Consider the following 23860-nt stretch of genomic DNA (forward strand, 5'->3'; position numbering starts at 1 on the left):
TCCAACAGGTCCGTGTCTTTCTTACGCTGAGGGCTCCAGAGCTGGACACAGTACTCCAGGTGGGGTCTCACCAGAGCAGAGTAGAGGGGCAGAATCCCCTCCCTCGACCTGCTGGCCACGCTTCTTTGGATGCAGCCCAGGATACGATTGGCCTTCTGGGCTGCAAGCGCACATTGCTGGCTCATGTCCAGCTTTTCATCCTTGTCTTGGTTTATGGATCTGCAGCCGCTTGCGCCTGCCACCTTCCCGGCATTGACACAAGCATTCCTATAGAAAGCTCCTACAAGGCAAGTCAGACTAAGGACCTCATCACCGTCAAAAGAAACCCCAAAGATACTATCAAGTGGTTGTTTCACAGTTTTCCGTGTGGGAACACATGACTACGAGAGTGGCACGAGGAAGGACAAAAAGCAGGGACTACTCCTTTCGGTGCCAAACCACACTTATGCCAAATGAAAGCATTGCCACTGGTGAGATTCTCCAAGAAGAAGCCCCACCACCTCCAGGCAGAACGTCTGTGCTGAATTTAGAAGAGTTCATAAGTGAGATAAAGATGCCTTTTTAAGAAGTATCTCCTAAACAAAATTAAAAAAAGAAATAAAAAATTGTCAATGTTTTCAAGCCCTCTGAAATCTGAAAAGATAACTGGAAATAGAATAATTGATTCAAATATTTTAATTTTTATATTTTACTGAGGCATCCTGTGAAGCTGGAGTACAAATCCTATTAAACTGAACTTAATTTGTCCATCCCTAAAATAGATTTGACATACAAACACAAACACAAGGTCAAGGTCACAGATCAGCAAGAAAGATTACAAAGAGGACTGATGTAAGAGCTGGCATTTGATCAAAGCTCCTGGATATATTTATTTTTTTTAGTACACTTACCAGAAATACCACTACATTTTCTTCACATTGGTACATTACATGTTTTAAGTATTCCCTACCTTTAAGAGCAGCTGCCTTGTGCTTATTTATTTTGACAATAGATGTTCGGCAGTGTATCAAGTGAACTAAGGAGGAACTCTTAAGATAAATGAAAAGGAAGTGGAAGACACTTTTTGCCATCCTTTTCACTCTATTCAGCTACGTGCTGATACGTATTAAATCACAAATCCAAAAGGAGAACCCACTCAGAAATACAGGACGTGACAGGACCACTGCTAGAGAATCAGGACCTCAGCTGCTAACTTCATGCAGTCCGAGTTACTTATCTTAATATAGCAATTGTATATTTGGATGTGCACTTCCAAACACAACACTCGCTTATCTATCCTAATTATCTGTGTGCACAGCATATATTTCTTAATTAAAAAAAAAAAGAACTCTTTAACACAAGGTCTGTGCAGAACACAATCAAACTAACCTCTTCTGTAATCAGGACAATATTTACCTCCTAGAAAGCTGCTTTAATGCTGAACGCAGAGTGAGTAAGCAGATTAAACACAGTAGCAACAGTTAGACTCATTAAAACTCAGCTGATGAAAATAGTTAGCAATGAAAGTCATTTACTGATCTATCCATCCATCCATCCACCCACCCACTGATACATTCTCAAAGCTTTAAACACATGCTGAAGAATATTTAGCTTACAGGTCACGTCCACCAGATGTACCTTCTGACGCTTAAACAAGAGGAAGAAAAGGTGTCTTAGGTGACACAACATCATGTGACGTTCAAAGGTGTACCGCTTCCACAAAGTTTAGATGCCCATTGTAATAAGTAGCAATTTAAAGAATAGTGTGGCTTGTACTCTTACTTCTGAACCTTCACTTTCAACACCAGCACAGCTCTGATGTTAGTCTAGACATGACTGGGAGCAGTTTATATTTAGACAGAGAGCTCTGTCTATAAATAGGACCATTCGTGTTGGTATAAAGCTTTTATTGGAACTCATTTGGGGTGACCTGTGTAACTCACTTCTATGTGGGCATCTCAGACATTGCCAGTAAAACCTCCATGCCATCACACACCCTCCTGCATCTTGTTTCAGCTGTGCTTCAACATTTGTTTACTGATTTTTCTCCATTTAATTTTTGTATAGGTATTACGCTTGCAGCACTCTACCTGTGTGATTGGGTTGGCTTAGCTGCTAATGAATAGGCCTTAAATGAAAAAGACAAAAAAAAAAGTTTTAAAAAGTTGTCTCCTTCTTGAAAGCATCCGTCACAAGAATTAGACTGTCACACTTTTAAGCTATAGTATTGCCTGAGCTACTAGAGCCAAATACAAATCACTCCCGAAGCCTTGGATGCGAGCTTTCCAGTGCAACAGTATAGGTGTTTTTAGCTCTGATAGTGATTCATCAGATCTTAAAACAGTCACTGGTTTAAGATCAAATTGAGTTAAGTTGTAGACCTCGGGGCAATACAATTCTGCTCTTCCTTAGTCTCTCCTTTTCTAAACCCTTTCAGCAGAATGAGAGAAAAGGAGATGTTTGGTTTGTTCGTTTTTTTCAAGTAAAATTTCTATCCTTCCTACTTTGATAAAGCTTCTCACTGCATTGAAGTGTTAGGAAGGAAAATAAATAAATAATAAAAAAATAATCAGGAGATGATTATGATTCAAGATTAAAAAAAAAACCAACGGAGGTTCATTCAACATCCACAAACAAATCAGCAACTTACTCTGAGAACTACACACAGATGAAAATGTGTGTAAGACATTTCACAACCAAAAACATTCTAGGAAACACATTGGTTTATTAGCAGTATAGCTACCCAACACTTCAAACTCTAAAGCAAGTGTATTTGGAGTCATATAATTAATTTAAGTTTACCAACGCATCAAAATTCAAATGTGTGAAAAAGCTTTTACTTTGAGCTATATTGCAGTTAATAACTGTTCATTCAGTATCACGTTAGGTCTTCTCTCATGCTTACGCTGTAAAAGACTTTCTTTAATCATCATAACCAAACTTTTAATAAAACAAGTCAGCAGCAGTTGGGTTTTTTTTTTCTGTTAAATACAAGTTCACACTCTTTACATATATAACCTGCAGGAGCAGGGGGTTTCTGCTAGTTCTGAAGTTTGGATCGAATCCCCCACTTTTCAAGCGGCGGGGATGTGGCAGGCTGCTATCAGCAGGCAGTGGCAGTTTTGGTCTTTTTCTTTCTGTGACACCACAGAGAAAACGTCTGAAACCCAATTCTACTCCATTCCTCTTTGGAGAGCTCGAACAGGCAGAGCCAAAGCTTTCCACACAGAGAGCCTAACATAAACCATTTCAAGCGTGCTGTCTTTTAAAAGGGGGTAATGACAAACTGCAATAAATGACTAGCCAATATAGCAACAAAAATGAGTATGACAGCTAGCACAAAGAAGAGAGTACTTCTGGTCAATTTAGTAGTCAAGTAGTCCACAACAATGGATTTCTTGAAGCACTGGATGGCTGCCAATGCCCAATTCTGTAAAGGTACTTTTATTTTTTTTTAAAGGAAAAAAATATAGTCTGTGCTTATATTTACATGTGTGAAATGTCAAATCAAGTTTTTGAAAATGTTAAAATCACATATTGATGAATAGTTTGACAGTAAGTCCTTTAACTTTGTACTTTTTTTACTTATTTTACTAATATAAGAAGATCTATGGATTTTAATAGGACAACAAAAAAATTGCAAGATTATGCACACATGCAGATTTGTGCATGAGAGCAGCATCTAATTGATGCAACACAGATTAAGGTTGCAGAATTAGGCACATGATAGATGGACATCTACCGTACTGAAAAACAGTAATACATCGCCAGTTTAAGCATCATGACTAATAAAAGCAAACTGGTTCACACTGAAAATGTGAATATTCTTCCTAATATAATTAGCTGTAATTCAGGACACAGCATAGGATTTCCTCTTCCAAACAAGATGTGCAAGATCAGTTATTCCAGCTTTCCCATTCCTCAAGTTCTTCAGCACGCACCAACCATAGCAGGTGATCTGGTTTCCCACACACTGGAAGTCTGATACCGATTCATCATCTAACAAAATTGGCTGGTGGTAACAATGAAAGGCAGTGGGAGGTAGGTGGTGAACTTCCCTCTGTAAATCTTGTCTCAGCTTTGGGGGCAAAAAACCCCACAGAAATATCTCAAAGTTGTAATTACAGTTTTAATCTGTTCGCTTAATGTCTACTGATAAAGTATGGAGAGAGAGGGAAATTGTCATAAAACAAAAGACCTAAAAGTCATGAATCTAGCAAATAAACACATGAAACTCCAAAGTAGCTTAAACTATGTATCACATAGTATCAAGTCATGATCTAATAGTTATTATCCATAACCACAACCCTATCGATTCAGCTGATCAGGCTAGGTATTATTCCCAGCTTAATCTGCCACGGTAGAGATCTGAGCATGGCTGACAGGTCACAACCCATGTCCTTTGTGTTATATAAAGCCATCTTTCCTTGATGTATCTGGAAGAGTCATTTCCCAGCTCAATATGCCATCAGTAACTCACTCCAGCGTTTTCTGAATCAATATATAGTAAGGCATTGTCAGTGAACTGAAGATAAGTTTCATTGACTGCCTGTATTCTTACTAAACTATACTTTTTTTTGTTTCTTCTCTTCTTTAGAGTCTGTCATAAAGCTGAAGAAGGTGGTTTTCATTGAACCCCTGTGCTAAATTTCATCAGTGAACGATACCAAAAGAACTTCACTGAAGATTACGTTAATATGATTTCATTCAACAAGCAGTTCAGACTCATACGTACCTGCAGAATCTTACAGAACCACAAGACAACTCACAAATACCAAATTAATGCAGAAGTTAATCACACTGGACAGGGAGGTACAAGCCAAACAGGGTAACAAAGGAAGACCAGAGGAAAAAAAAACAAACAAACCAAACCAAACCCAAAAACAAACCCCACTCTTCTCAAAGAGACTTTATGCTCTAAAAGCATACAACTTAAAATCCATTTGTTGAGAAAAGGCCAGAAGTTCTGGTGGGCAGGTGATCATGTCTCCAGCTTCTCGGGAAACTTTTAGCAGATTGTTAGCTTGGCACCCTAGTTAGCAACCTCAGGAGAAAGAGATCAAAGACTATGTGGCGATATGAAATAAGTCACCCTCCGACTCACAATTCTTAAGAGGGTTAAGGACGAAAGCTAGTATGAATTAGATAAAGTTACCACTCCATGCCTGGGGTGAGAAAAAATACAGGTTAATAAACTTCTTCCCAAGTTCAGGGGCAGAAACTCATACCTTCCAAGTGTCAATGCTGGATCTTTGTGAATCTGCTTTTCACTCCACCCTGCCAAAAATAAATACATCATAATCAGGATGCAGAAACGTATGGTGGAAAACAATTTTATTTCTACTGTAACAGGAAAGTCATTCTGTTAAGTCAGTATTAGCTCATGAAGGGAGCCTGTCTTACTTCTTAACAAGGTATCAACAGACTAAAAGAGAGTTTTCCCCTGAAGTTGGTTATACTTGTGGTCAGTTTGTGACAGTATCAAAGCTTGATCAGTGAAACTGAGCTGAGCAAGCTGGTAAATATAACATGCCAGGAGAGAGGGACAGGTCTCCTTGCCCGGTTAATACCATCCACTTTGTCAAAAAAAGTTGTCATCAGGTGATTATCTTTATTCTGACATTCCCGCTATCCATTTACCCATGATGACTTAAAAAAAAACCCAAAAAACCCCCAAACCAACACCACAGAACACACCCTTGACATTGCATTCTGCTTTTCTAAAACCCTACTCGTTTTCTCCCACTATTATCCTTAAGCTACTCTCACTTAGTCTTTTCTCCGCTCCCTACTTCTACAACCCACACTTCTGTAACATCACCGACATCCAGTGACCCTTCCACACTACACAAAGCACAGCTGTTATTGTAATCCTTCCCCTCAAGACACTCTGACCATATAACCCTTTCCTTCAAGTCTTCAATTGTTTTCCTCTTGCTCTAGATTAAGTTTAAAATTTCTCATCTGAGTTCTACAGACATTAATAACTCTTCCATTTCTACCCACATAGCCTAACCACTTATTGTGTCCTTCTTCCTTACCCTTTTGTTTCCACAAACACTCGTTTTTACTGTAATACTCAGGCACCTCTCACACAGGAAATTCCATTATGCTTCTGCACTGCTCCCCAGGCGAAGATCATCGACACTCTGGAGGCTATTTCTTCCTCTCCTCCAACAGTAAATCACCATAGCAAAAATTAATCCAAATCCACCGAAATACCTCGTGGAAAACCACAAGCCAAACCACAAATGATGTATGTTGCTTGCCTTTCCTCACAGATTCACACTGTACTGTTTGTTCCCCTTCCCTCATCATATCCTACATGAAGTTTAAAATAAATACATCTGCACCTGTAAGACGCTGAGTACATACACGGTACTAGTTTAGCCGGACAACAATTAAATGAAGCCCTAGAGCAACACTGGCCTCCAGGATAAGTATGTTTTCCCTTCCTCTTACAAAAGAAAAAAAATGCATTTTTTGTTTTTGCAGTACAACAATACGTGTTGCTCTAATAATACAGTTTTCACCCGATACTCTTCTTTTACTTCGTATGATTGGAGGGGAAAGAAAGAGTGATACACACTAAAAGATCAACAGAACACAAAGATTAATGATATGGAGAAAAGGGTACAGAAGGGATAAAATAGAACGTAGAAGGGCTAAAATATAGCGTCAAAGGGCTCCCCTTCTCTTGAGCTGCTGCTATTAAAAGTCTAGTGAAAGCTCTTTCCCTTCCCTGGCTGGCACAATGACAATATTCCTACCCTGCCGCAACCTGTTTTCACTTCAGATAGTGCAGATAGATGAAAGACCAGAAAGACCAGCAAAGGAAAGGAAACACTGCTCCTAGGAAAACTTATTTTCAGAGTGACAACATTTATTTATTTATTTTTAATCTTGACAGCAAATGGTGCCAAAGACGACATGAACAAGGAAACTTTTGAGGAGGAAGGTGAAGGCAGAGGAAGTACCTGTCCCAGGGACCGGTTAAAAATAAACCCAGGCCTCTTTCAGTGAAACAAAGGACGCTTTCTATGTCTCAGCTGCCTTAATGAAATAACCCTCTGAGCCCAAAGAGCAGACTTAATTCTGCGAGTTCTCCACTCTTTTGCACGTAACTTCTCCCACTCCTCAAGTGAGAGGGATTGGATTTACTGGGTCTACCTCTGTTTTCAGTTTTATTTTATAAAACTTAACCCGACTTCCTTCCAAAGTCCCTTTGGTATCTCTCTACTAAATCATGTAACCCAGAGCTTGCTTGCAGCACTTCTGAAGGTGGACAGTTTGGCTTACCAAGAATAACCTACTGGCATGCAAATTCCACTTGTCATCTTTATATTCTGCCAGGTTTATGAGAGCAAGTCTGTCTGCACTTGACATTTGCTGGGAGACACTGCATGGCATAATTACTATTGTAAAACATTTTATATTCCCGTAAATTCAGACTACAACCCCAAAGTGCTTACAAACTAAGACAAGATACAGGGATAACTAAGCAGAAAGGACAGGTTGTAGAGAAAAAGTAGGTTTCAGGAAGAAAAGTGTCAATGGCAGCTGAAGACAGTGAGGCCATCCAAGCTGCCTGGGACACTATCTCACAAGCATGAAGTCGTGAAGAGTAAGAAAAATAAGAGCAGAAACAAGATTATGTAGGATACTGCACACTGTAAAAGGATACAGGCAACCTGCTTCATTAAAATATAAAGCCAGCGGTGAAATTCTAGGTAGCGTGGTTCCTAAAACATCAGCTATATTTTTTCACCGTTGTAGGAAGTATTTCCACTGAACTGCAATAAACATCGTGTTACAACGCATATGGATGGGAAGTCAAAATCTTCAGGGGTTTACATTATTTTTGTTGTGATCTTGACCAATGGAACAAGAGGGAGGACTGGAAGATCTAAACCATCTTGACTCTATAATCTGTTATTGAGAAAGGGGTGGGAGGGAGGGAGGGAAGGAAGGAGAAAAATCAGTAAGTTACTCCCTATCCATCACCATGCAGACCAAAAGCTCCACTTAAGCTGGGGGGTGGGGAGGAAGATTCCAAAATGAAAATTAATAGACTAAACTATTCTTGTAATTCACTTCTACATACGAGAAGCAAAGTGTGTACCGAATGTAAATTATTTTTGTCAGCTGCCTGATAAGACATGAATGGCTCTAAAGAACATGGAATAACAGCTGCTCCCTTTTTACTAATACATCTGAACATAGCATATTACTGAAAGCACCTTTTTTCAAGTTTTCCATGAATTCTTGTATTCACCTTTAATTACCTTACTTTAAAGCAAATGGATATTTTCCAAGAGCAAGCATGATCCACGTTCCTCACAGCTAAAGGTAAGAGTATTTATGACAGTTTTCCTAATGCACATCCAAAAAACCCAGACTATTTGCTAGGGATATGTAAGCAAAATCTTTGTCACTCTAGGTACTGCCACTAAAACCTCTCTTGTTAAACATTTCTCTTTGTTCGATTGGCAAATTTGATTACGAGTTTAATTTTTGCATAGTAAAGCTCATCCAGCCATTTTTAATTTCAAATTGGTTTGCACTCCATCATGACTAGCTGAATGCTACAAAAACCTTTGACATAGCGACCTCATAAATCATGGAACACAGAAAAAATGCTCATAGGAGCAGGGAACTGTTGATAAGAGACTTTTTCCTCTGTTGACTGTACTCTGTCAGCTGTAACTACGTGCAAGAGTCCACACTTGCATATTACACAAAACATGCATCTGAACTACCCTTCCATGAAATTATTTTCTTTGTTAAAATGATAGTCACAGGTAGAAAAGCTGAGGAGAAGGAAGTGTCTGAAGTTGACCGGGCATCCTGTTTTTCTTCGATGCAACATACAGCCATCATTTAAAAACTCCATAATTAAAAAAACCTTGATGTACTCCACCACCAAGCTGCAGACAGTAGGCAACATTCGTAACTATGGAAGGGATTTTCATAGACTATCCATCCACTACATGAATGTGGAAAAGAAAATCCCAAACTATTTCGGACTTGAGTGAACTACAGAATTCAATTCCATATTACTTATACATAAAATGAGGTCATAAAAACCCCCACCCACAAACAAACTAATGACAAGTAAGAGGCATTTCAGTTACCAAAGACCTATTTCAATCTGACATCTAAGTATCTGATGTTATATGGCTGCTGCTCTTTACAGACTGATCATAGTAATTTCACTCCTTCATTGTTCACCAGGACCTCTTATTACGTAGACTGTGCGGGTCTAAACCATGTTGGAAGCTACTGGGCACTGTCAAAATTGCAAGAAAAAAGTTACTCTGTCTTTGAACAAAACAGAACACTTTACAAACATCAATGAACATACCACAGCAGTCCTTTGGAGTATTCCCACTTTACACATGAGGAACAGCAAGCACAGGGGAAGATTAAACAACTTGCCCACAGTCACATGAAGTCCATATCCATATCAAAGGAACAAAGATTTTCTAAACCTCAGTTTGGCCCTTTAATTACAAGATATTCTGTCTCTACAGTTTGTGGGTGTTTCGTTTTTTTTTTCCTTCTGGTGAAACAAAACAACAATTGAGTACACTAAACTTGAGAAAACAATGGGGACTACTAAAGGCATAGGACTTGCACACCACAGTAAATGCCTTTATCTTCCAAAATAAGAAATATTACCAGCACTGCCATCACCCTTAGGGGGAGATGTGTGTCAGCCAAGTACAGTCAATACAGGTTTTCCACTATACCTGCTGAAACAATGTTCTCCCCAAGAAAACAACTGTGTCAGTACTGAACGGAAAAGATGAATGATGCCATTAGGATCAAAAACATAATTCCACCAACTTTTCCTATTTCTCAGATACCTGACATGCTGAAACAGTCCTAATGAACTGGGCAAGCACTATTGAGTTGATTGGAGCTGGAAGGACCACTGTACAGCAGCAGCAGATAGGAGTTTTGCAGCAGCGGCTCTTCTGATCCACTGCCCACTTTCAGTCTCTCTCCTAACCAAGAACAATAAAATCCTCATCCTGAAGCAAGGATCTTTCACAGTGAAGTAGGTATAAACGTGTATACATGTGTCTAAGCACTTCCTTCCCAAACAGGTCCGTTTTTACTTCCTTGCTTTAGAAAGCTGTCAAAATCTCCTTTTTACCAGTCTAATTCAGCTGCAATACATTCACAGCATTGGATTGCTCGGATGGACTAGAAAACAGGGTATGCGTTCATCCATACGTACACCAGTGTATAAATAAAACTCCAGCAGCCCATGCTAGAAGCGGAGCTATGAAAGAAAGGTGACTGAAGCTGCAGTAGCAAGTGAATCCAGACAGGCGGCTTTTTTGCATGTGCTGAACTGCTCCGTGGTGCCCAGGCTCTGGAACCCTGAATTACACCAAGCCTGACTGAGCATCCTCTGCAAGTTGCACCAGTAACTAGAACTAAGCCTGCAGAGACGAGTTTGCCGCCCATTTAAACAGAGCCAAAAAGCATAGGAAGAATATTCATCCCTTGATAATCAATAATTAACATTTTTCCTGATAAGTTCTCACAAACTCAAATTCCAGCCTCAGAAGCTGGAAGTTTCCAAATTGACCAAGCTCACTAAGTAACTTAGTTCCTATACTTATTCAGTGGTAGAACTTGCAGATACCTGCCACATGTACTCTTTGCCAGAGTGGGAGAAAATAGATCAAGTGGCTGCCATTGGCTTTACAAAACATGTAATTCTGGGAGGAATGGAAGTATCTCAAACCTTGTAACTGCTAATAGTCAGTGCCACCTACGGTTGATGTTGCAGAAGCAAAGATCCAAACAAAGGAAAAAAAAGTTTGGAACTTTTAACAAGCCTCAGGTTTTTCAAATGGCTTCGAGAGAATAGATTAGACAATGAAGATTAATAATCTTGTCTACTCTAGATCATTTACCACGATTGCAATAGGCAACCGTGCTAGTACCAAAACCAGGTCCCAATTCTTTCTACGATTTTACAAGGAGAACACTTTAAAAACACAGAAAAACTTATAAGTGCAGCTTTCCACTTTCTTATCTTGCCACGCTCACCCCCTCAAGTAAGACTGATCACGTTTTTATTAACGGTTCCATTTCAATCATTCAATCCGATTCTGCTGCTGCAGATGCTTTGTCCAGTGGTCAGGAAAAAGATGCCAGAGCTTATTTCATCAGGCCTTGTAAAATCCTCCCCCATCACCCCACCAGAGTATCAGCAACACTTACAATTTTCAGGGAAAGTTAACCAACACAATAGACAAAATAATTCCCTCCAGAGGTTTCGCAGCAGTCTCAGTTCAGTACACAAGGCCATTAATTACACAACTGCCTTTGGCATTAGCGGGAATCTGGTAGCTACAGCACTGGTTGAGTTAAGGCTGCCTTCAGTATCTTCACAGAAAATCTATTTACTTAGAGAAGTTATGCAACACCTCAACTTCCTCTTTTCTTTACTATGGTAAAGCGTGGTAACAGAAGGAAAGGGGGTGGAGATGGGTAACAGGCATTTCACAATCTCGAGCAGGGCATAGCTACCTTTCAAAAACGTACCTAAACTGGAATTCGCCTCTAAAATCTGCCCAACTTGATGATACGCTCAAGCGCCAACTCTTACTTAAAACTTAAATATTTCCAGAGGAAAGGCGGTGTTACACAGTTAACCAAGGCCGGAATCAACTGCATGCCTCCAATGTAAAGCAAGATGTTTTTAAAATCTGATTAATTTTATTTGGGTTTTTGTTTGTTTGTATTTTTGTTTGTTTTTTTCTCCTCCAAATATAGCAGTCCACTCCAGGCTGAGTTGCATTCCAAAATTCTCATCAAGATTTTAGTGTTGTTATCAGGCATGCTCATTCAGTAAAGCTGGCAGTAAAAGTTTTAATTCTGCAAACATCCTTCTACTTTCCACTTAAAAAAAAAAAAAGAAAACTGGGAAAAATCACATGCTACCCAAGCTGATATATTCCATGGCACTAGGAAATTTGAGATACCAAAACCACACACTCATCAGTCCTCTTTTAACTGTGATCTAAAGAATTTACCTCATATCTCTAGTCATACACTAATAATTGACCAAAAAAACCCCCAAAACAAAACAAAAACCCCACAACTCCCAGAACTGGCTCTACTCAAAAGAGGAATTATAAGAAGTCTCAAAGCAGTCACAGCAATCTTGACTGGTAAAATGTTTTCAAGGACTTGGATTTAATCACGTCATTTTCTTTTCCTCTAATCATTTATTTAAAGTCATAGGTTGAATTATTTATGAACAAAAGTTAATTGCATTGAAATGCAGTATTGCCCTGTATTTATCTCACACCTTCTTCAGGACTCAACCGCCTGCCAGTAACCGGTTAAAATCTATAAAAAGTCAATACAGAATTTAAGATAAGATTTAACCATTTCTGCAGTATTACCGCAATTAACTTCCAAAGTCTTGTTAGATATGGTCAAGTCCCTTGATCTTGCGATCTGCTGCGTAAATTGTGCAACTGTTTTTTACCGACTTGTTATCATTACGTGTTTATAATTAAAAAAAAAAATGCAGGGGGAAGAATAGCTCAGTCACAAAATATTTGCTTTGAATAAATAAGTTTTGACTAATTAGCTGTAATTAAAGTCGTCATTATTTGAGTACAATCACATTACAGACCCTCCCTATCCAGGGTTCTTCGAAATTTTCTTAGCTGTCAAAGGATCTCGAAGATCAGCGACTTGCATGCATAAGGCTGTATTCACACCCTTCGCAAGGTGTAAAATGTAAGCTCGAGGGTACACTCATATAAATATAGTGCACATCTATAAAGTGTTAATCTTAAGTCGGCAAGGCCATATGACGGAAGTGACTATTATAGCGCATGACTGCTCTTCAGCATGCAGCGTTTTCCAAGTCCCTCATTTCCTTAAAGCAACTCATTTACTTGTCACCTGCCAGGACAAAGAGTAGAGAGAGGATTTCGCGAATACCTCTGTGGCTTGTGCATGGTGATAACATACCAGGAAAGATGGATTTTCATTGTCTCATCAAGTTATTAGATTAGGTTTACATGCAGATTTAAATGCCCAGGACGAGTCTGCCGCCTGTCCTAAACTTAATTAGTCGTGAATGTCTGCATGACAAGAGCAGATACTTCAGATGTTTTGGAGTGACCACAAGCAAACCATAATCACCAATACAACTTCAGTGATGCCAAGAACGAAGCACTAAGCACAGCTCTCTGTGAAACAGCCTGAATTTTATTAATGGAGTGCTTCATACTTCCCATCAAACACACAGCTGACATCAGCTGAGCATTTGTAAAACCAGAGAATCAACTGTGTAAAGTCTGCAACTGAGTTAAGGAAATGGAGAGCGCTAGCTTTCTCATTAAAATATGGGTGCATATTTACACATTACTGGGGGGAGCCGGGGAAAAGGGAGGGGGAGATGAAGGCTCAAATCCTGTAAGACTTCTCCTCAGCTTTGTTCTTGTTCTGTTTATCATAGCAGCACATCTAAGATTTTCGTATTTTATACCTCCCCTCACATAACCCCCCATGTAGGACCAGTGCAGCAGTTTCCTGAAACCAGGAAAAACCCCCACATTTTCATTTAAAGAGGCAAACACATCCATGTTCAAGTATATTTCACATTTAAAAGCTAAACCAAAACCCCCTTAAAAGGTTAATTAGAATTTTATCTGTGTAGGTATATAGCAACTACTGACACAGATGCGAGTAACTGAATATAATACAGAGAATTCACTTATCCATCTCCTTACCTTGCCATTGGCACATACAATAAATTTGTCTCATTAGCAGGGGCTACTTAGTTCGTTGTAGTAAACAAAGCTGCCGATAACGACAGCCTCGCATACTTTTCATTCATTCACATATTTTTCTTTACTTAGACTTCTAGCATGTGCCATAGGAGAGCCGAATGTTAAACATTCCTGGAGTGTCACAATATGTAATACAATAAAACAGATTACAACCATACCTTTCTTTCACAGCAGTGGTGCCAAGCACAGGTACACTGTAGCAATCAATTTGTTCTGCAGACACTAAGGCTTTCATAGAATACTAATGCAAAATCTCTTTTCTTTCTCCTTCGACTTGACTCCCCAATGCCCGGGTCCCGACCAATACAAGAAGGAGGGCGGAATGTCTTCTGCTGAGATAACCACAACTACTAATCAAGTATACGCGTACAAGGGCACAGGATTAAACCTCCACCAGGCTTGACTCGGGCACCGAGAGCAGCTAAACACACGCACAGCAAGGTCAGAATTAAACACATACACACGCACGCACGCGCATCTACGTGAGTGAACTAATTTATCACACTTTACCACTGACGGCTTTTTACCTCAGGGGAGTAAAATTACATCCTGGTGAACTGACGAGGTGCAGACACAACAGCTTCCAACAACAAATCAGATCTCTCAGAAATGGGAAGCGTGCTCCTAGGTGAACACTCCTCTCCCGGCTTAACAGGCTGTTTCAGAAACTCGGTGCATGCCGCGTGTGTCTGTACGCGCGTGCACGCGTTTGTGCATGCATGTGTGCGTGTGCACACATGTGCGCACACGCGCGTGAGACACACACCATTAGGCATCGGCTAAAAAAGAACGATACCGTTGAAGTTCAAAAACGGGCAATAACTCCCTTTGAGAGAGTTTTCTTTTTGATTGTATTTATCTTTACCTCTTAACACAATCAATCAAGTCTAATTACTCCAGAAGAAAGCATTTTATTATTGTCTAACATAGCAAATGTCAAACAAGCTGTTCATTTACCTTGAAGTTTATTAGCATAGAAATGCAACATGAAGATGCTCTCAAAATATTGTCACTTGTATTCACAGCATTTTCGAAAACCCACTTAGCAGGTTTTTATTGCCTGGCATAGCTGGATACTGTATTGGTTCTTAAAATAGGCAAGGCATTATCTTAACTGTATCGCCCTTGAGCTAATGTAAGACTTTTTCTTTAAATGTTCAATTTATATTTAACTTTTCTCTTTTGTTCTTTTTATTTAAACACTTCTCCCACATTCCAGCCAGCCGTACATATGTGGATACACGCGTTTTCATACAGGTTCATACGCGCGCATTTCAAGTAGGAGTGAAAAGTGAAATGCTGAAATTTAAAAGCAGGGATTTTTTCCCCCCCTCCTTAAGTTCTGCCCTGGCACGCATCCTTCCTGGCATTTTCCTTACAGTACATGCAGATATAGATTTTACCAAAAACATCGTGATCAACCCTATAAATTATCATCGGTGGGGGTTTAACAACACTGCTTTTGCACGTGATCCGTATTGGGAAGAACACACTGCACAAATACTCCCAAAAATAACCCCAAAAATAACGTTTGGCACTTTACCTAGAATAAATTAGCAAAATATTTTTGAAATATCAGTGGCTTCACAGAGACACCAGGAAAAAGCAACATTAATCAATACTGATGAGTTTGTCCTTGACATACTGACCGTGTCATCGGGCTATTGTCATGTGATATCATGTCATTTCCCCACCTGGCTCATGACCTTGTCCTTTAAATGACCCAAAGCTTCCCTCAAGTAGCAGGAGGCCCCTCCCCGCTGTCTCAGCAAGGTCGAACGGGTCAGCGTGTCCTCATCTATAATCCAGCACCATTTGTCAGCAGGGAGGCTGGAGGAGGCAGGCTTGCTACAAGGGGAGAATGCCCAATTAGGCAGCTGTCACACAAAGCATAGGCTGCAAAATTATCCCCTGTCAAAAGAAAGAGCAGCTGCGGGTGCCAATTACAGCAACCTTTCAACCCTTTAGGTACTGGAAACTACACAGAAGTAAATGAAGTACAATTAGTGATAACAAATCGATGAATTAGGACAGTAAATTAGAAATTACTAGCAGGTGAGCTTAGGTCTCCCATAATATTAAGGGCACGGCACACCCCAGGCAAGGGCAGGAACATACAGATTTCACAGAGCACATCAGTTTCGTCCTATCCATCTTTCTTGCGTGGAGCCTCTTTTCCCCTCATCGTTTTCTTCTCACAAGCCTTGTCCGAGCCAGATAGCGCAGGGAAAGGAAAAAAGGCAACCCAAAGAGGAAAGAAGTTGTAGAGCCTGATCTTCCCTCTTTATCCTGGCAAATGCAGTTTCCTCCTTTCTCACAAGGAGGTCCTCAGAGCCAGCACAATCTCTCTCTAGTAAGCATACTCCATTTCAGCCCGACATTTGACATTCACTGTGCCTCGTATGTTCCAGCTGAACAAGATTTACCCCGGGGGGGGGGGAACACAGAACAACAACAAGTGATAAACTCCTAGTAAATTTTTATGTCATTTACACTTGAAACACTTAAGTCTGAGTTAAGTGCTAGACTTTTGACTACAGCAGGAAGACTCATTTCTCCACATTTCAGTTCTCTGATGCACCATGCAGTGGCATCTCTGAGCATACATATATAGCCCTAAGTTTGCCAGCAAAGTTTCTATTCAATGCTTTTTTTGCCTCTTGTTCCCTTGGTGAACAATGTCCAAATATCTTCCCCCCCCCTTCACTACTTTCTTCAGCAGCCAACCTGGAAAGTTACTGTGTGCTGGTACCAAAGGGCAGGTCCTACAGACCACAGTAAATCCGGCTGCTCCTCCGGTGCGGAGGGTGCTCGGGTCAGCTCCTCCAGCCAGAGGAGCCGAGCTACACGGGTGAGCACCGCCCGCGGGTGCCTCGGGCTGTGCAGTCCCAAAAGGCAACCACAGAAGGGTGGTCATCTTCCCAGCCCCCAGGCATTTACAGAACGAGAAGTCTAGAAAACAGAGTAAGAAAAAAAAAATAGGAGGATAAGATTAAAAGGATGGATAATTACCATACAACCACCTCAAACTATGGTTAAGACAGCTGTACCAATGCCTTTATATTTAGGTGCTTTGAGTCTAAGAAACAAACCAATCTGAGGAACAAAATTCAAATTCCAAGATGCCACCTCACAGTCATTTCAAACTAAGCAAAGTTGCCATTTATCTTGTCAATTCTCTCCTTTCATTCCCCATTCCCTAATCTCAAATCCACCTTCTTTACATTCTTATGCCTTGCAACCACGCTGAGTACTAAGGACAGTAGTCCACGTTTCTCCCAGCAGCAATTCTGAAGTAATACCTACCTGCATACTTGCACTGGAATTCATACACGTACTCACACATACACACACGTGTATTTATGCTAATACATTCACTAAAATATGAAATGTGGTAGAAATTAAGTCACTGATCTCCAAGAAGCAAATTTCCTATGGCTATCTCTTGATCTCTAGCCAGCGCAGAATATTTCACCATTTAAAAAAAAAATTCTTGCCTTCCTAACTCCGATAAGATAAAGCATAATACAATCCTAACTATAAATAGATGTAAAAATGTTCATTTAACAGCAGTTGCGGTAATGCTCATCAAGTTTGATGTTTTCTTTTGAGTAGCATATGGAAACTGTAGAGTACTGAAAGAGTTAATGTGTTTAGAATTCAGTTTCCATCATACTTGGGTGACTATCTCTTTAAATAATTTAAATCCTCTCCATCAACTACAAAGCTGTTTTGAAGCCATTTAGCTTTGTTCTTTACATGTGTTCTAATTAAGAAATGACCTTGTCATCACACACACCAGAAATCCTGGATTATTTCCTGCAGCAAAAATCTACGAAGCCAAAAAAAAAAAAAAGGAAAAAAAAGACGACAAAAAGAAAAAAATACACACTTCTTCCTTTAGTGAGGAACTGAGGAAGTTGTTGGTTGGCTGAATAAAAAGGAAAAAGACGACAAAAAGAAAAAAATACACACTTCTTCCTTTAGTGAGGAACTGAGGAAGTTGTTGGTTGGCTGAATGCTGAAGCAGTTTCACCGCATAATTTTTTGTGTGTGTGTGTTGTTGAATGTCACAGGGCGGGTTAGTGTGACCTTGAGCTGCATCAGCAGCACAGCAAGGGTCGAGATGCCTGCAGGCGCCCTTGTACTGGATTTGCAAGACAAAAACCTTCAAACTGGCTGAAGGACATCTTAAATCTCTTCAAAGGTTTTCCGAACTAATCTGGGCTGCTCTTAGCCGGATCTGTGCCAGTGTGTGAGGCAAAATTAAAAACAAGGTCTCTGACAGGATGTTGTCTCCTCTTAACCCTTCTCATGCAGGAGGCAGTGGATCACAGGCGTGCTGAAGGGACACTTTAATAAGCCACAGAGAGGAGCACGGTTCCACCAGCAGCATTCTTTCATAATGAAATTATGTAAGCAACCATTTACTAGGAACGGTGCTGTTACTAATACCGAACGTTCAGCCGGCTCTCCACACAGCCATCCCCATCCCTCTCCTCCCCCCAAACTTAAACTGTCATTTTTCCAACTGGTGTTACGCGTTGTGTCACAGCACTGCAGTGACATACCCTGGCTCTCTGCAGGCTTGCTCCTCAGACTGCAGGCGGGAGAGAGGGGTGCTCGGCGCCTCACGGTCCCAGCCCCTCCATAAGTATCGTGGGTGAAGATTTTTTTTTTTTTCCAGAGTGAAAGTGGCAGCACCTACCACGGTATGTTGTGTGTGAAAGTGGTACCACGGTATGTTGTGTGTTGTGTGTTTTGGTGAAAGATTTTTTTTTTTTTCCAGAGTGAAAGTGGCAGCACCTACCACGGTATGTTGTGTGTTTAGGCAAGGTGGATAAGAGGAGGAGGAGGGTCAGGAACATGCAGAGGGTTGCTTTGGCAGGCATCAGACATGTTTTATGATAAGAAATTAAAAAGCTTCCACTCCTCATTTTAACCTCTTATTTCCTTCTCAGTCAACCTGAGCCAAGAAGTGGAGGAGAGGATATTAATATGCAACAGGCCTACCGAAAGTTTGAGAGCATCACTGTACGCGCTGGCGAAACAAAAACAGATAAATTAATTGCCCAGCCTGCCTGCTCTTGACTACTCATCATCTGACAAGTGACACAGAGGCCTTCTAAAAACTTGAGCAAGCGCACAGAGATAACCTCTAGGAAAGGCCCTAGGTACACATGGTTACTCTATGAAACCACAAGTTTACCCAATGGATTTGGCAGCATTATTCGAATGCAACTATCAACACATCGAAGGGATGGATGCTTTCTTCAGAAACATACTTGCACACAGAACCTCCAATTCTAACTTCAGTAAGAAAGAGTTTGCCAACTAGGAGTAGGCTTCTGTGTGCTTAGTTAGAAAGTAACATGGATTCCCACATCTGAAAGCGGAGAAAAACCACCACTGCCTTCTCCTCATCCGTTTCAGTGGTGGTGTTACTGGTCAGATTAAACTATCAAATTTCTGCAGGAAAAAATAAATACAAATGGGTTAAAATAACCTCAGCTTAATCGATAGGAGCCAGCATCGCACTTCAGAACTGTCTTTTACTATTTCTAGGATATCCACCAGGCAAGTCCTTGAGGAGAAAAGGAAGAAGGAGCCACTTGTACCAGCAGAGGGTGTTGTGATTCTTCTCTGGTTGAGCACTGGGGGCTTCATTTAGTCTGGTTTTGTACAGTCGCTTTTTAAGTACTATAGCCTATTAGACAGGAACAAAACACATTTAAGTTTACCGAAGAAGGACACAGCTTTGGCAGTTATGTCACGACTGTTATAACACTACCCTCCACCTCCCACCAAAATAGATTCACTCTGTCACTCCTGAGAACCGCGGCTCTTCTCACAAAACACCCTTCTCGTTAGAAGGCTTTAACAATTTTAAGGGTTAGTTTTCAGTAATATCAGTGACGGTGCCTTCTGTATCAGCAGAGGAGGAACTCACACCATACAGAGGCTTCTCCACAGACCTACCAAGGTTTCCAAGGCATTTGTTATGCTTGGACAGAGGGCCACGGTGTACCCGCAGCGCCTGGATGTCAGAACAACCCCCGGGATTACTCAGAGCGATCTCAAGGCTTGCTCTGCCCTACCCACCCGGCCGTCCTCTGCTCTGCAGCCATAGGGGAGTGGGAGGCTGGAGGTGGCACGCAACCACGCATGCCTTCACCACCACCTCGGGGCCTCTGGCAAATGGAGATTGAGCAGATCCACGCATGTGGTTCATTGATCTTTCTGCACAAATGTGTCCTTTTTGTGGCCTTGAATGACAGGGTGCCATACAGGCAGCCAACTGTGGTTTTAAAAAAAAAGAAAAAGTTTGGTCACTTAGCCTATTACACAATTATTGCAGTACTGGGTCCTACACCTTGTTTCCTAGAAAACTTTCCAGTTTACCCCAGAGTTACTGGAAAAAGGGATTAGGAGAAACCAGTTTAAGTAGTTCACATGTTACATGTTAGCCTAGCAGAAAATACTAAGAAGTATTTTCACGGTATGCACAGCTGACCACACAACATTCACGGTTTCTTAAGTTTCTCCAATGTGTAACAAGACAAAAATATATTATGGGTTTTCCAAACATCAAGTGTTGTGAAAGCCCCAAAAACAAAAACAAAGAACTCGTGCTGCAATGTTCCAGCTGAGCAGGGTGATTTAAAGATGCAACGAAAGCTTTCAAGCCAGGTAGTTGTTGCTGCCAAGTATGGGACACATTGCGTGGCCCTGCCAAAAGTAGAAGCCAAAATCCAAAAATACTAATTAGCAGCTTTCTTCCAGGGCCACAACAGTCCAGCGAAAACTTTCCAAATCAGTATGTCCTAAGAACGCCAGACAGAAGCAGCGAGTGCAGTTATGCAGCACCTAGCCACGACTCAAAAGCTACAGCAACCTGCGTGCCCATACACCCAAAACACAGCCATCGTGACACCACAACATCTGCAAAGTCGACAGTCATTCATTTCTAACCATCTGATAAAAGCGGTCTTTGCGGCTACAATTTCTCATGGACAGCAACTGCAGAGAGGCAGGTTGTTCTCTGTCGACTTGGCTCCCTACATAGGCGTGCTCGCACAAGCACGTGCAAGCCCTATAATGGACAGGATGAGCATTTTACAACCCATCCAAGTAAAGGTTGTCTGTGCAACCTTAATTCTGCCATTTTCTAACTGCTGATTCTGACTATACAATGTTGATGTTCTTTAAGCGTAAGGCAGTTACTTCTTATGCAGTGTACCTCTGCACAGCAAAAAGAAGGGATAAAGATGGTGGAATTTAATATAACGTATTCTCTTCCCACCTGGACCCCATTATTAAATGAAACCCTATCTGCTAAAGCAAAGATGCTATTGTCAAAAACATTCTCTTGGGAGCAAATGCAGGTACTCCCATCGGTACCGGTATTAACAAGGAACAGTTGAAAAATTGTCCTGAGAACATGTCACCCAACGTTGCTGACCTAACTTCCCAGCAGCATCAAAGCAGCCCTTGGTCTAGCACCGCACGTGAGAATTTTCTAGAGACAAGAGTTGTAAATCATGATTCTCATTATCATGCGTTCTGTTATGCTGTTTATGAGATAGCTATAGCGTAAAGCAATGACAATTGGTTTTTTTAAGTGCAAATTAGGTAAGGGAGCCCCCTAAGTAACGACTAGATGGAAAATTTGATAAATTGTTCTTCATAGTGCTAATATACTAATATATTAGTAGTACTTTTACAGTAAAAGTAAGTAAAAATAAGTATGCTTTCGTGAAATGTATCACCAGATACAAACTGAGGACTGAAATAACAGATAAAACATTAGCACAGATAAGTCTTAGAATGGTTATAAAGAAAAAGAAAAACATAGCTGAAAAATGAAGATGAATGCTATTATGAAGTGTTAGGTATGTCTACTTAATTGTCTATATAAATTCCACCCAACTTAACTAAAGTCACAGAAATTAGATGTAAAGAAGCAAAGGTAGAAAAGCCTTATTAGCGTATTAGTTTCAAGTATACTTAACGTAGCTAGCATTCTTATACTAGTATGCAATATACTAGTTATACTAGTATATAAGAAATTATTGTTATAACTGTTACTATTTAGCAGTAATTAAGGGCAAGAAGTACTGAGTAACGTAGATAAGAGTGACCAAATACAGTGATTATTTCCATATTCACAGGAGGGAAAAAAAAGTCTTAATAGATTATTAGTGTTTATATGGTTACAGAGAAAATAACCTTGTTCTACTGAGATCTCAATTAATACCCAGGCATCTTCTGCACCTTGCTAGTAAAACCAGACATTTAATTTAGGTCTCCCAGCAACTCTCAAATACTCACAGCAACAATCTCCTGCAGATGTTTTGCCAAAAGCAGCAACTTCCAAACCTGGGGACACCTGTCCACAAGCTGCATCTCAAAAAAGCGAGGCTGACTACTTGCACAGATAGCACTACTCATTTTGGGGGGCTGATTTCCTGCTTCAGACATCTCAGATACCCATCTAAGGACATTATCAACACTTTGTATTACATACACTCATGAATATGGTTTATTCTAGTATTTAACTTGTGTCCCGATCAGGAATTACATGAGCATTCGCAGAAGAGTAAGGACTGTATCCATGTTTAAGATTAAGTGTGTTTTGCTGAATCAGGGCCCTGAACCTTAATGCAGGTTTTTCTCATTGCTGTGCCAGTTTATTTTATTCAGTACAAAGCCACCAACAACCTTTGAGTTCTTCTGCTCAAGGTCATTTTTAACATTCACAAGCACAGCTTTTTGGCTGTCTGCAGAGCAGAGATTTTTTTTTAAAGTGCATTTCAGAGCAAAGTGATGTCTGGAAACATCTTTAAATGGTGAAAAGCATCCTTTAAAGTCGCCTTAATCAGTCGTCTGTTAATGATTCTACTTGGCTACCTTTATTACCATAGGCTCTAATTTAGCCTTCAATCTCTGCAGCCACCCATATCTGGAAGGTATAAACACGATGTAAAAATCAGTTTCAATTCCTGCAATCTCAAAGTCTAAGCTACACCTCCTACTCTTAGCCTTTGAAGGCATCCAGTATAGAATCATGTCCTTGATCTCCCTCCCCTGCTCTGCCAGACACCGCCTTTTCTACATTTGCACTTAAAAGGGGGTTGGGGAGCTACCTACATTTAACAATGATTTGCAATATAAAAAAAAAAAATCTGCAAGTTTGTTTATAATATGTTTTATAAAGTTAAAGAAGATTCCCTGTTCCCCAGTCCTCTTCTTTCATCACTCCAACCAACCTCCTTAGGCTTCTGTATCACTTCTTCCTTCTTATAATTAAGGACGTGGGATTTAGGGGGGAAAAGTAAGCACTTATATTACACTTTTGATTGTGCTGTATTAACTACTATAAGTATTTTGTCAGCACCTGATTGCTAAAGAAATATCACAAGCTTGGGGGGAAAAGAAATTGTGTTTTGGTTTTTTTTAAACAAATACATTGGTCTCTCTATCATCACTGAAACAGTGCCAACAGTCACCTTCAAATACTGTTGTTTACTCTTCTATTGTCTTTGGAAATCTCAGATATCATTACAAAGCAAGAAGCAGCATACTGATTACAGAAAATACAGCTAGTTATGAAAAGTGAAAAACTGGAAGTGTCTGGCAGGCAACCATCTTTTGTATACATGCATTTTATTTCCACATGTGTGCATCTACATTAGACATCCATACTTTATCCTGGTACCCCAGGCCATTTTGAGAAGAGCGTAAGAAGCTGACAACCAGATGAGCCCAGCAGAAGAGTTAACTACACATGTACAGCTCCAGCAAGGATCACACTGTAATACTGTTGCCATGTGTCCAACAAAATAGCTGAAGCCAAGAGTAGTCAGCAGTGATTTCTGGTTATCGAGTGTATTTGGGTACTCAGCTGCCAACTGCATTTCCTTCTCCCAAACATGCTTCATTTTATCTTCAACGATACCAATTCCTAGGTCATACAGCAACTCAAACCTCTTCCCTTCTCCAACCAGCAAGAATGTCAGAAATCCATCTACCACACATATTCT

General features: G+C 40.4%; 1 protein-coding gene across 4 annotated transcripts in view; it reads right to left on the bottom strand.

Annotated features, from left to right (window-relative positions):
* NRIP1 (nuclear receptor interacting protein 1) overlaps window positions 1-23860 on the bottom strand; it is a 69000-nt gene that overhangs the window by 14869 nt on the left and 30271 nt on the right. Inside the window, exon 3 of one of the 4 annotated variants that reach the window (XM_009274499.2) lies at window positions 5208-5256. The exons of 1 other annotated variant lie outside the window; for it this stretch is intronic. The gene's annotated coding sequence lies outside the window, so the exon portion shown is untranslated. 2 more of the 4 variants (XM_009274502.1, XM_009274501.2) reach the window with 2 other exon arrangements.

This window comes from Aptenodytes forsteri, unplaced genomic scaffold (assembly GCF_000699145.1).
Source record: "Aptenodytes forsteri isolate BGI_AS27 unplaced genomic scaffold, ASM69914v1 Scaffold207, whole genome shotgun sequence".
NCBI classification, from domain to species: domain Eukaryota; kingdom Metazoa; phylum Chordata; class Aves; order Sphenisciformes; family Spheniscidae; genus Aptenodytes; species Aptenodytes forsteri.